An 11437-nucleotide genomic window follows, 5' to 3' on the forward strand; every position below is an offset into this window, starting at 1 on the left:
CGCATCAAAGGTGCGCAATGCTGGTGCGAACCCGGGAGCGCTCCGATGTGTGCTCCAAGGTGCGGCGTGCACGAAGTCCGAGCCCGGTTTGCCCCGGGTGCGCACCTCGCGTGCACCTTCGCCGGGGTGAGCACCTTGGTGTGCAGACCTTGGTTGGGTTGCGCGCCCTGGTGCGCACCAAGGAGCGCTCTGAAGTGTGCTCCAAGGTGCGGCGTGCACGAAGTCGGAGCCCGGTTTGCCCCGGGTGTGCACCTCGGGTGCGCACCTCGCGTGCACCTTCGCTGCGGTGGGCACCTTGGCTGGGTTGCGCGCCTTGGTGGGCACCATGCAGTGCACGAAGTCGGAGCCCGGATTGCCCCGGGCGCGCACCTCCGCCAGGGTGGGCACCTTGGTGCGCACAACTTGCCTGGGCTGCGCACCAGGAAGGGCTCAAGATGGCACCCGCGTTCCGTTTTTTTCACTATCTTTCAGAACGGAAATTTTAAAATCTCGTTTTTTTTTGCCTTTTCTGGAAATTAGTGAAGGCAGCGCATCAAAGGTGCGCAACGCTGGTGCGAACCTGGGAGCGCTCCGATGTGTGCTCCAAGGTGCGGCGTGCACGAAGTCGGACCCCGGTTTGCCCCGGGTGCGCACCTCGCGTGCACCTTGGTGCGCACACCTTGGCTGGGTTGCGCGCCCTGGTGGGCACCATGGTGCGCACCAAGGAGCGCTCCGAAGTGTGCTCCAAGGTGCGGCGTGCACGAAGTCGGAGCCCGGTTTGCCCCGGGTGCGCACCTCGCGTGCACCTTCGCCGCGGTGGGCACCATGGCGTGCACGAAGTCGGAGCCCGGTTTACCCCGGGTGCGCACCTCGCGTGCACCTTCGCCGGGGTGGGCACCTTGGTGTGCAGACCTTGGCTGGGTTGCGCGCCCTGGTGGGCACCATGGTGCGCACCAAGGAGCGCTCCGAAGTGTGCTCCAAGGTGCGGCCTGCACGAAGTCGGAGCCCGGTTTGCCCCGGGTGTGCACCTCGGGTGGGCACCTTGGTGCGCATGCCTTGCCTGGGCTGCGCACCAGGGCGGGCTCAAGATGGCACCCGCGTTCCTTTTTTTTCACTATCTTTCAAAACGGAAATTTTAAAATCTCATTTTTTTTTGCCTTTTTCTGGAAATTAGTGAAGGCATCGCATCAAAGGTGCGCACCTCGCTGCCCACCTTGGTGTGCTCCGAGGTGCCCACCACGGTGTGCAACGCCGGTGCGAACCCGGGAGCGCCCCCTCTTTTTTTGTCAGAGCGTTTGGTGGGGTTTCTCGCATTGGCTCTTCCCAGGCCCGGTTGTTGGGTGCGCTCCCACCCTGGCGCGCGCGAAGTTGGAAGTTGGGTTAATTGCCCGGGCGCGCACCTTCGCCAGGGTGGGCACCTTGGTGCGCACACCTTGGCTGGGCTGCGCACCAGGGCGGGCTCAAGATGGCACCAGCATTCCCTTTTTCTCACTATCTTTCAAAACGGAAATTTTAAAATCTCGTTTTTTTTTTGCCTTTTATGGAAATTAGTGAAGGCATCGCATCAAAGGTGCGCACCTCGCTGCCCACCTTGGTGTGCTCCGAGGTGCCCACCACGGTGCGCAACGCCGGTGCGAACCCGGGAGCGCCCCGATGTGTGCTCCAAGGTGCGGCGTGCACGAAGTCGGACCCCGGTTTGCCCCGGGTGCGCACCTCGCGTGCACCTTGGTGCGCACACCTTGGCTGGGTTGCGCGGCCTGGTGGGTACCATGGTGCGCACCAAGGAGCGCTCCGAAGTGTGCTCCAAGGTGCAGCGTGCACGAAGTCGGAGCCCGGTTTGCCCCGGGTACGCACCTCGCGTGCACCTTCGCCGGGGTGGGCACCTCGGCTGGGTTGCGCGCCCTGGTGCGCACCAAGGAGCGCTCCGAAGTGTGCTCCAAGGTGCGGCGTGCACGAAGTCGGAGCCCGGTTTGCCCCGGGTGCGCACCTTCGCCGCGGTGCGCACCATGGCGTGCACGAAGTCGGAGCCCGGTTTGCCCCGGGTGCGCACCTCGCGTGCACCTTCGGCGGGGTTGCGCGCCCTGGTGGGCACCATGGTGCGCACCAAGGAGCGCTCCGAAGTGTGCTCCAAGGTGCGGCGTGCACGAAGTCGGAGCCCGGTTTGCCCCGGGTGCGCACCTCGCGTGCACCTTCGGCGGGGTTGCGCGCCCTGGTGGGCACCATGGTGCGCACCAAGGAGCGCTCCGAAGTGTGCTCCAAGGTGCGGCGTGCACGAAGTCGGAGCCCGGTTTGCCCCGGGTGCGCACCTCGCGTGCACCTTCGCCGCGGTGGGCACCATGGCGTGCACGAAGTCGGAGCCCGGTTTGCCCCGGGTGCGCACCTCGCGTGCACCTTCGCCGGGGTGGGCACCTCGGCTGGGTTGCGCGCCCTGGTGCGCACCAAGGAGCGCTCCGAAGTGTGCTCCAAGGTGCGGCGTGCACGAAGTCGGAGCCCGGTTTGCCCCGGGTGCGCACCTCGCGTGCACCTTCGCCAGGGTGGGCACCTCGGTGCGCACACCTTCTCAATGTTTTCTTGCCTTTTCTGGAAATTGGTGAAGGCAGCGCATCAAAGGTGCGCACCTCGGTGTGCTCCGAGGTGCGAACCCGAGAGCGCTCCGAGGTGCCCACGAAGTCGAAAGTCGGGTTAATTGCATTGTTTTCCCCAGGTGCGCTCCGAGGTGCGCAACATCGGTGCGCACCAAGGAGGGCTCCGAAGTGTGCTCCAAGGTGCGCACGATGGCGTGCACCTCTGGTGCGCACGATTCGGAGCTCGGTTTGCCCGGGGTGCGCACACCTTGGCTGGGTTGCGCACCTTTTGTGCGCTCCAAGGTGCGCACGAAGTCGGAGCTCGGTTTGCCCCGGGTGCGCACCTTCGCCAGGGTGCGCACCTTGATGCGCACGCCTTGGCTGGGCTGCGCACCTTGGTGGGCGCCATGGTGCGCACCTTTCGTGCGCTCCAAGGTGCGCACGAAGTCGGAGCTCGGTTTGCCCCGGGTGCGCACCTTGGTGGGCGCCATGGTGCACTCCGAGGTGCCCAAGATTGGTGCGCACCAAGGAGCGCTCCGAAGTGCGCTCCAAGGTGCGCAGGTGCGCGCGAAGTCGAAAGTTGGGTTAATTGTCCGGTTTGCCTCGGGTGCGCACCTTGCGTGCACCTTCGCCAGGGTGGGCGCCTTGGTGCGCACACCTTGGCTGGGCTGCGCACCCGGGCGCGCACACCTTGGCACCCGCGTTTCCTTCATTTTAAATTTTTTTTTTTTACAATCTCTCAAGTGGGAAATTCTATAATCTCAACTTTTTTTGCCTTTTCAGGAAACTTTTGAATGGAGCGCATCATTGGTGCGCTCCGAAGTGTGCTCCAAAGCTCTCTCCAGCTGCGTGCACCTGCCCCGGCCGCGCACCCGGCCCCGCCCAGCTTCGCTCACCTGTCCCGGGCGTCTGGTGCGGAACCTTAGAGTAAGAAACATCACCGTGCACCTTGGCCAACGTGCGCGACTCGACCGAGCGCGCACTGGCCGAGGTGCACACCGATTTCACCTGGGTGCGCGCGCAGCACCTCGGGCGCACCGGGGTGCGCGCACAACGCCCGGGTTGCACCGTGGCCTGTGTGCTCGGGGCGCCTCGGGTGCGCGCTCGGTGTCGCCCCCGCGCGCGCGGTAGTGCGGGCAGCGCACCCCGGCCCGGCCCGGCCCCGACGAGAACGCAAACGGGCAAAAGGTTTATTCAAATAGCATTGCGACGCCCGGCGAAAAACTAAAAAAGGGTGCAACACCGGGACTTCCCGGGAGGTCACCCATCCCAGTACTACTCCGGCCCAAGCGCGCTTAACTGCGGAGTTCTGATGGGATCCGGTGCACTAACGCTGGTATGATCGCACCCGTTATGAGCTTGTCGCAGTGTGTACTTAGCAAACCGCGACCCACGTGTGAATCCACCCCGGCCACCCACCCCCGTCGAGGTGCACACCCTCCCTCGCGAAGTGCGCCCCGTTCGCCAAGTGTGAGCCCTGCCCGGGTGCGCGCACCTTGCTAGGGCGTCGGGTGTGCACCCGGCCCGGCCTACGTGCGTGCACCTGGAGGGGGCGTCGTGTGCGTGCAGTGTCCCGTCTGCAACGCGGTGCCCACACACCACCTCGGGCGCAACGACCTGCGCTCACATGTGGGCCGAGTGCACCTTGGTGCATGTTCGGGGCGCCTCGGGTGCACGCTCGATCTTGCCCCGGTGCACCAAGGCGCTCGGTTTGCCCCGGGTGCGCACTTGGTGCAAGGTGGGCACCCAAAATAGGGATCAAGCACCAAAACACAAGTTTCGGGATGCAAAATGGGACCCAAGGACCACAAATGCGTTCCAAGACCCATGATGGGTCCACGAGAACAAAAATGTGTTCCGAGACTTAATAAACAAATATTGGGTTTTAGGAGAAGAAACATGCTCTGATGCCCAAAACGAGAATCGACCCCGAAAAGGCCACAGGCCAAAAGTGGGATGCGAGACAAAAAAAAATGGGACCCGAGGACCAAAATTGGGTTCCCAGGTCGAAGACAGGGCAACCGGACAAGAAACGACCTCTAAGGCTCGAAATGAGTCCCGACGACTAAAACTTGACAAGAAGCACCCATCAGGCACCCAACTCGACACCCATGGGATGCCGACCCACCCGGGCTTCCACCTAGCACACCTTGGCACCCACCCACCCTCGCACCCAACCTCGCACCCAACTTAGCACCTTTGAACCCACATTGGCACTCACCCTGACCCTGGCACCTTGGAACCCACATTGGCACTCACCTTGACCCTGGCACCCACCTTTGCACTCACCTTGGGACCCACCCTGGCTCCCACCTCGGCACCCACCCAGACACCCACCTTGGTTCCTTGGCACCCACCTTGGATCCTTGGCACCCACCCCGACACCCACCTTGGCCTGCAACTTGGCTACTTGCCACCCACCTTGGCTCCTTGACGCCCACCCCGACAACCACCCCGTGACCTACCCTGGCTAGGGTTGGTGCACACCCACCCTGGTGCCCACCTTGGCACCCACCCTATGACCCACCTTGGCACGCACCTTAGTACCCACCCCGTTACCCACCCTAGGACCCACCCCGTGACCCACCTTGGCCAGGGTGGGTGCACCCACCCTGGTGCCCACCTTGGCACCCACCCATCCTAGCACCCAGCCTGTGACCGGGCTTGGAACCCAACCTTGCACCCGCACCCGTCTTGGCCAGTGTGGGTGCGCACCCATCCTGGCACCCACGTTGTGACACACCCTTTAACCCACGCACCCTAGCACCCACGTTGGCACCCACCTTGGAACCCAACCTAGCAACTTGGCACCCACCCCGTGACCCACCTTGGCATCCACCATAGCAGTCGCCGACTTGGCACCCACCTCGGCACCCACCTTGACACTTGTGGACCCACCTTGCCACTCACCCTAGCATCGACCCATCCTAGCACCCACCCTGGCACCTTTGCACCCTAGCACTCACCCATCCTAGCACCTAACCTGTGACCCACCTTGACACTCACCCTCGCACCCACCTTGGAACCCAACCTAGCACCCACCCACCCTGACACCAACCCTAGCACCTACCCACCCTTGCACCCACCCTGTGACCCATCTTGGCACCCACCCATCCTACCACTCAACCTATCACCCACCTTCTCACCCACCTTGGCATCCACCTTAGCACCCACCCACACTGGCACCTTGGCACCCACCTCGGGCAAGGTGGGTGCACACCCACCCTGGCACCCAATTTAGAACCCACCGAGCATGTTACCCACCTTGGCACCCACATTGCAGCCCACCCTAGTACCCACCCTATGACCCACATTGGCATCCACACCCTAGCACCCAGGCACCTCGACACCCGCCTTGACACCCACCCTAGCACTGAACCTGTGACCCACCTTGGAACTCACCCTAGAACCCACCCACCCTGTGAACCACCTTGGCATCCACCTTAGCACCCACCCACCTTGGCACCCACTCTAGCACTCACCCATCCTAACACCCAACTTGTTACCCACCTTGGCACCCGCCCTCGCGTCCACCTTGAAACCCACCCTAGCACCCACCCACGCAGGAGCCCACCTTGGCACCCAACCTAACACCCACGCATCCTGGCACCCAACTTGTGACCCACCTTGGAACCCACCCTAGTACCCACCTTTGAACCCACTATATCACCAACCCACCTTGGCACCCACCCTATGACCCTCTTTGGAATCCACCCTAGCACGCACCCACCCTGGCACCCACCATGGAGCGCACCCTAGCACCCACCCACCTCGGCACGCACCTCAACACCCACCTTGGTGTGCGCACTGCGCCAACCTCTCAAAGACCCTATGTGGTGCGCTCCAAAGTGTACACCTTTGGTGCGCTCCAAGGTGCGCACCTTTGGTGCACACCGAGGTGCACACCAAAGTGTGCACCGAGGTGAGCACCAAAGTGCACTCCAGGGTGCACACCAAGGCGTGCACCTTTGGTGCGGTCAATGCAAACGAATTCGGAAGTTGGGGTCGATGTCCTAATCGCTGCTGCAGACTACACGTATGAGAATCGGACAAATAGCTTTATATAGGGGAGGTGTTGCGTTTGATGGGTCGACTCCCCTGGTTGTGTGCACTGCACCAACTTCAAAGACCCTGTCTTGTTTAAGAAGTCAAAAGTTGGGGTGGATGTCCTAATCATTGCTGCAGTCTACGCATGTATGAGAATCAGACAAATAGCTTATATAGGGGAGGTGTTGCATTCGGTGGGTTGACTCCCCTGGTTGTGCGCACTGCGCCAACCTCAAAGACCCCGCATAGCAGAAGAAGTCGGAAGTCGGATTTTGGTGAGCACCAAGGCGTGCACCTTTGGTGCGGTCAACGCAGACGAATTCAGAAGTTGGGGTGGATGTCCTAATCGTTGTTGCAGGCTACACATGTATGAGAATCAGACAAATAGCTTATATAGGGGAGGTGTTGGGTTTGATGGGTCAACTCCCTTGGTTGTGCGCATTACGCCAACCTCAAAGACCTTGTTTTCGTTAAGAAGTCAAAAGTTGGGGTCAATGTCCTAATGGCTCCTGCAGGCTACACATGTATGAGAATCGGACAAATAGCTTATATAGGGGAGGTGTTGGGTTTGATGGGTCGACTCCCCTGGTTGTGCGCATTACGTCAACCTCAAAGACCTTGTTTTCGTTAAGAAGTCAAAAGTTGGGGTCGATGTCCTAATTGCTCCTGTAGACTACACATGTATGAGAATCAGACAAATAGCTTATATAGGGGAGGTGTTGGGTTTGATGGGTTGACTCCCCTAGTTGTTCGCATTACACCAACCTCAAAGACCTTGTTTTCGTTTAGAAGCCGAAAGTTGGGGTCGATGTCCTAATTGCTCCTGCAGGCTACGCATGTATGAGAATCAGACAAATAGCTTATATAGGGGAGGTGTTGGGTTTGATGGGTCGACTCCCCTGGTTGTGCGCATTGCGCCAACCTCAAAGACCCTGCATTGCGGATGAAGTCGAAAGTCAGAGTTTGGTGTGCTACAAGGTGTGGTCGAAGGTGCTCACCTAGGTGTGCACCTTTGGAGCGCAGGAAAAGTGCCCTCCAAAAGTGCGCACCTTTGGAGTGCACAAAAGTGCCCTCCAAAAGTGCGCACCTTTGGAGCGCACAAAAGTGCCCTCCAAAAAGTGCCCTCCAAAAGTGCGCACCTTTGGAGTGCAGAAAAGTGCCCTCCAAAAGTGCGCACCTTTGGAGCGCAGAAAAGTGCCCTCCAAAAAGTGCCCTCCAAAAGTGCGCACCTTTGGAGCGCAGAAAAGTGCCCTCCAAAAAGTGCCCTCCAAAAGTGCGCACCTTTGGAGCGCAGAAAAGTGCCCTCCAAAAAGTGCCCTCCAAAAGTGCGCACCTTTGGAGCGCAGAAAAGTGCCCTCCAAAAAGTGCCCTCCAAAAGTGCGCACCTTTGGAGCGCAGAAAAGTGCCCTCCAAAAAGTGCCCTCCAAAAGTGCGCACCTTTGGAGCGCAGAAAAGTGCCCTCCAAAAAGTGCCCTCCAAAAGTGCGCACCTTTGGAGCGCAGAAAAGTGCCCTCCAAAAAGTGCCCTCCAAAAGTGCGCACCTTTGGAGCGCAGAAAAGTGCCCTCCAAAAAGTGCCCTCCAAAAGTGCGCACCTTTGGAGCGCAGAAAAGTGCCCTCCAAAAGTGCGCACCTTTGGAGCGCACAAAAGTGCCCTCCAAAAGTGCGCACTTTTGGTGCGCACCAAGGCGCTGGTTCGGTCGTTGCAGGCGAGTTCGGAAGTTGGGGTCGATGTCCTGAGCGGAGGTGCAAACTACACAGGTGTCGGAATCGGACAAATAGCTTATATAGGGGAGGCGTATGCTTCGATGGGTCGACTCCCCAGGTTGAGCGCACCGCGCCAACCTCAAAGACCCTACGGTATGGATGAAGTCGGAAGTTGGGTCCGATGACCGATTCGATTAGTAGGTATGCTCATGAGGTCGGAATTTGGGTCCGATGACCTGCCATGTGCAGGAAGGCGAATGTTGGCACTGTGCGTTGCAAGGTGCACACCAAGGCGCTGGTGCGGTCTTTTTAGTCGAGTTCGGAAGTTGGGGTCGATGTCCTGATCGGAGGTGCAAGCTACACAGGTGTGGGAATCGGACAAATAGCTTATATAGGGGAGGTGTATGCTTCGTTGGGTCGACTCCCCGGGTTGAGCGCACCGCGCCAACCTCAAAGACCCTACGGTATGGATGAAGTCGGAAGTTGGGTCCGATGACCGATTCGATATGTAGGCATACTCGCGAGGTCGGAATTTGGGTCCGATGACCTGCCACGTGCAGGAAGGCGAATGTTGGCACTGTGCGTTGCAAGGTGCGCACCAAGGCGCTGGTTCGGTCATTGGAGGCGAGTTCGGAAGTTGGGGTCGATGTCCTGATCGGAGGTGCAAACTACACAGGTGTGGGAATCGGACAAATAGCTTATATAGGGGAGGTGTATGCTTCGTTGGGTCGACTCCCCGGGTTGAGCGCACCGCGCCAACCTCAAAGACCCTACGGTATGGATGAAGTCGGAAGTTGGGTCCGATGACCGATTCGATATGTAGGCATACTCGCGAGGTCGGAATTTGGGTCCGATGACCTGCCATGTGCAGGAAGGCGAATGTTGGGACTGTGCGTCGCAAGGTGCGCACCAAGGCGCTGGTGCCGTCGTTGCAGTCGAGTTCGGAAGTTGGGGTCGATGTCCTGGTCAGAGGTGCAAACTACACAGGTGTGGGAATCGGACAAATAGCTTATATAGGGGAGGTGTATGCTTCGATGGGTCGACTCCCTGGGTTGAGCGCACCGCGCCAACCTCTAAGACCCTACAGTATGGATGAAGTCGGAAGTTGGGTCCGATGACCGATTCGATACGTAGGCATATTGGCGAGGTCTGAATTTGTGTCCGATGACCTGCCATGCGCAGGAAGGCGGAATTTGGGTCCGATGACCGAGTTGATGGCGTGCCATGCGCAGAAAGGCGGAATTTGGGTCCGATGACCGAGTTGATGTTGATGGCCCGCCATGCACAGGAAGGCGGAATTTGGGTCCGATGACCGATTTGAAGGCGTGCCATACGCAAAAAGGCGGAGTTTGGGTCCGATGACCGAGTTGATATTGATGGCCCGCCATGCGCAGGAAGGCGGAATTTGGGTCCGATGACCTGACATACGCATGGAGTCCGACTCGGGGGCCGATGTTCGATTCGATGACTTGCATTGTGGGTAAAGTCGGAAGTTGTGGTCTTTGACCCGATTCGATGACCAGACTTCGGCTGCTTGAGAATCGGACAAATAACTTATATAGGGGAGGTAGTGTTCTCGAGCATCCTCCCCCCGTGCCCGTTTATGTCGATTGATGCTGGTGCTCGACTGGTTGGAGCGCTCGGATGCAAAAATCTTGCACCAGGATTTATCGATTGTGATGGACACGGCAAGTCTCCTGATTGCTATGCAGGAGCTCATCGTGAATCTCTATGCGGCCTTGGTATGGACTCGACCTGCGGAATGGTTCGGCAATGGTAGTCGCTCCAACACGTCCTTGCAATGGCCACAGAGGTGATTCGACTAGAGCTCCAGTCTAGCTTTTGGGTTGCTTGGCGGACTGGTATAGCCGCGATCGAGTTCCGGCCATGAACGTTTTAGATAGCTCTTGGGCTTTCTGGGACGGAAGTCGGAAGTTTGGGCTGTTGTCCGATTTGATGACCATTCTTCGGATGTGTGAGAATCGGACAAATAACTTATATAGGGGACTGTGTTGTCTCACGCAGCCCCCTCCGTGCCCCTCTATCTCGACCGATGTTGGTGCTTGAAAGGGTTGGGATCGCTCGGATTTATAAACGTGCACCACCATTTGTCGAGTGTGAGGGACGCGGCAGGTCTCCTAAATGCTATGCGGGCGCTCTCTGAGAATCTCTATCCGGCCTCGACACAGACTAGTCTTGCTGAATGGTTTGGCACTGGTAGTCGATCCAACACGTCGTTGTTGTGGCCGCCTAGGCGATTCGATTCGAGCCCCCGTCTAGCTTTTGGGTTGCTTGGCGGATTTTGCCCTATCCGCAAGTGAGCTCGGTCCCTAAACGTTCGAGAAACCCGATTGCTATGCGCCGACACTCTTTCTTGCGAGCCTCCATCTAGCTTTTGGGTCTCTACGGAACGGAAGTCGGAATCTGGGACCGTTGTTTGATTCGACGAGGCAGACTACGGTTGTGCGAGAATCGGACAAATAACTTATATAGGGGAGGTGTTGACTGGAGCATTCTCCCCCGTGCCCCTCTAACTCGACCAATGCTGGCGCTCGAACGGTGGTAGCGCTCGGATTTTCATTGAGCGCCAGCATTGGTCGATTTAGAGGGGCATGCGAGATTCCCGAATGCTATGCGAGGGCTCTAACGGAAATGTCTATTGGTTTCGGTATGGATGCAATTGCGAGTGGTTCGGCAAAGGTAGTCGTTCCGATGCGTCCATGTCGTGGCCAAATCGATAATTCGATTTGAGCCCTCGTATAGCATTTGGGTCTCTCGATGTGATTCCGCATTCCAGTCCCTTTGGGCACTGCTTGAGCCGCATCCCAGGGGGTTCCCTTCCCAATAATCTGCCTCGCAACCCGATTGCTATGCGGTGAGGCTCCTCGGCCGCCTCGGAACTATCTGTGTATCAGACGCATCGCGGGATAAGGGGTTGGCAACGGTAGTCGCCCCAAGCGCGTCCGATGCTTGGACCATTCCGAGGCGGCCCTGAAGCCTCTTCCGTCTAGCCGTTGGGTCCTTCTCGCCGCATCCCTCGCCTCGCACCCCGATTGCTATGCGGTGAGGCTCCTCGGCCGCCTCGGAACTATCTGTGTATCGGACGCGTCGCGGGATAAGGGGTTGTCACTGGTAGTCCCCC

The 11437-nt window shown here is 59.0% G+C and overlaps 1 non-coding gene across 1 annotated transcript; it reads right to left on the reverse strand.

Annotated features, from left to right (window-relative positions):
* Window positions 1-3774: 3774 nt before the first annotated feature.
* LOC131860586 (5S ribosomal RNA) lies at window positions 3775-3893 on the reverse strand. The gene has a single exon (XR_009359680.1). It is a non-coding gene; the product is annotated as a 5S ribosomal RNA (ribosomal RNA).
* Window positions 3894-11437: the final 7544 nt, after the last annotated feature.

This window comes from Cryptomeria japonica, unplaced genomic scaffold, assembly GCF_030272615.1.
Source record: "Cryptomeria japonica unplaced genomic scaffold, Sugi_1.0 HiC_scaffold_15, whole genome shotgun sequence".
NCBI classification, from domain to species: Eukaryota; Viridiplantae; Streptophyta; class Pinopsida; order Cupressales; family Cupressaceae; genus Cryptomeria; species Cryptomeria japonica.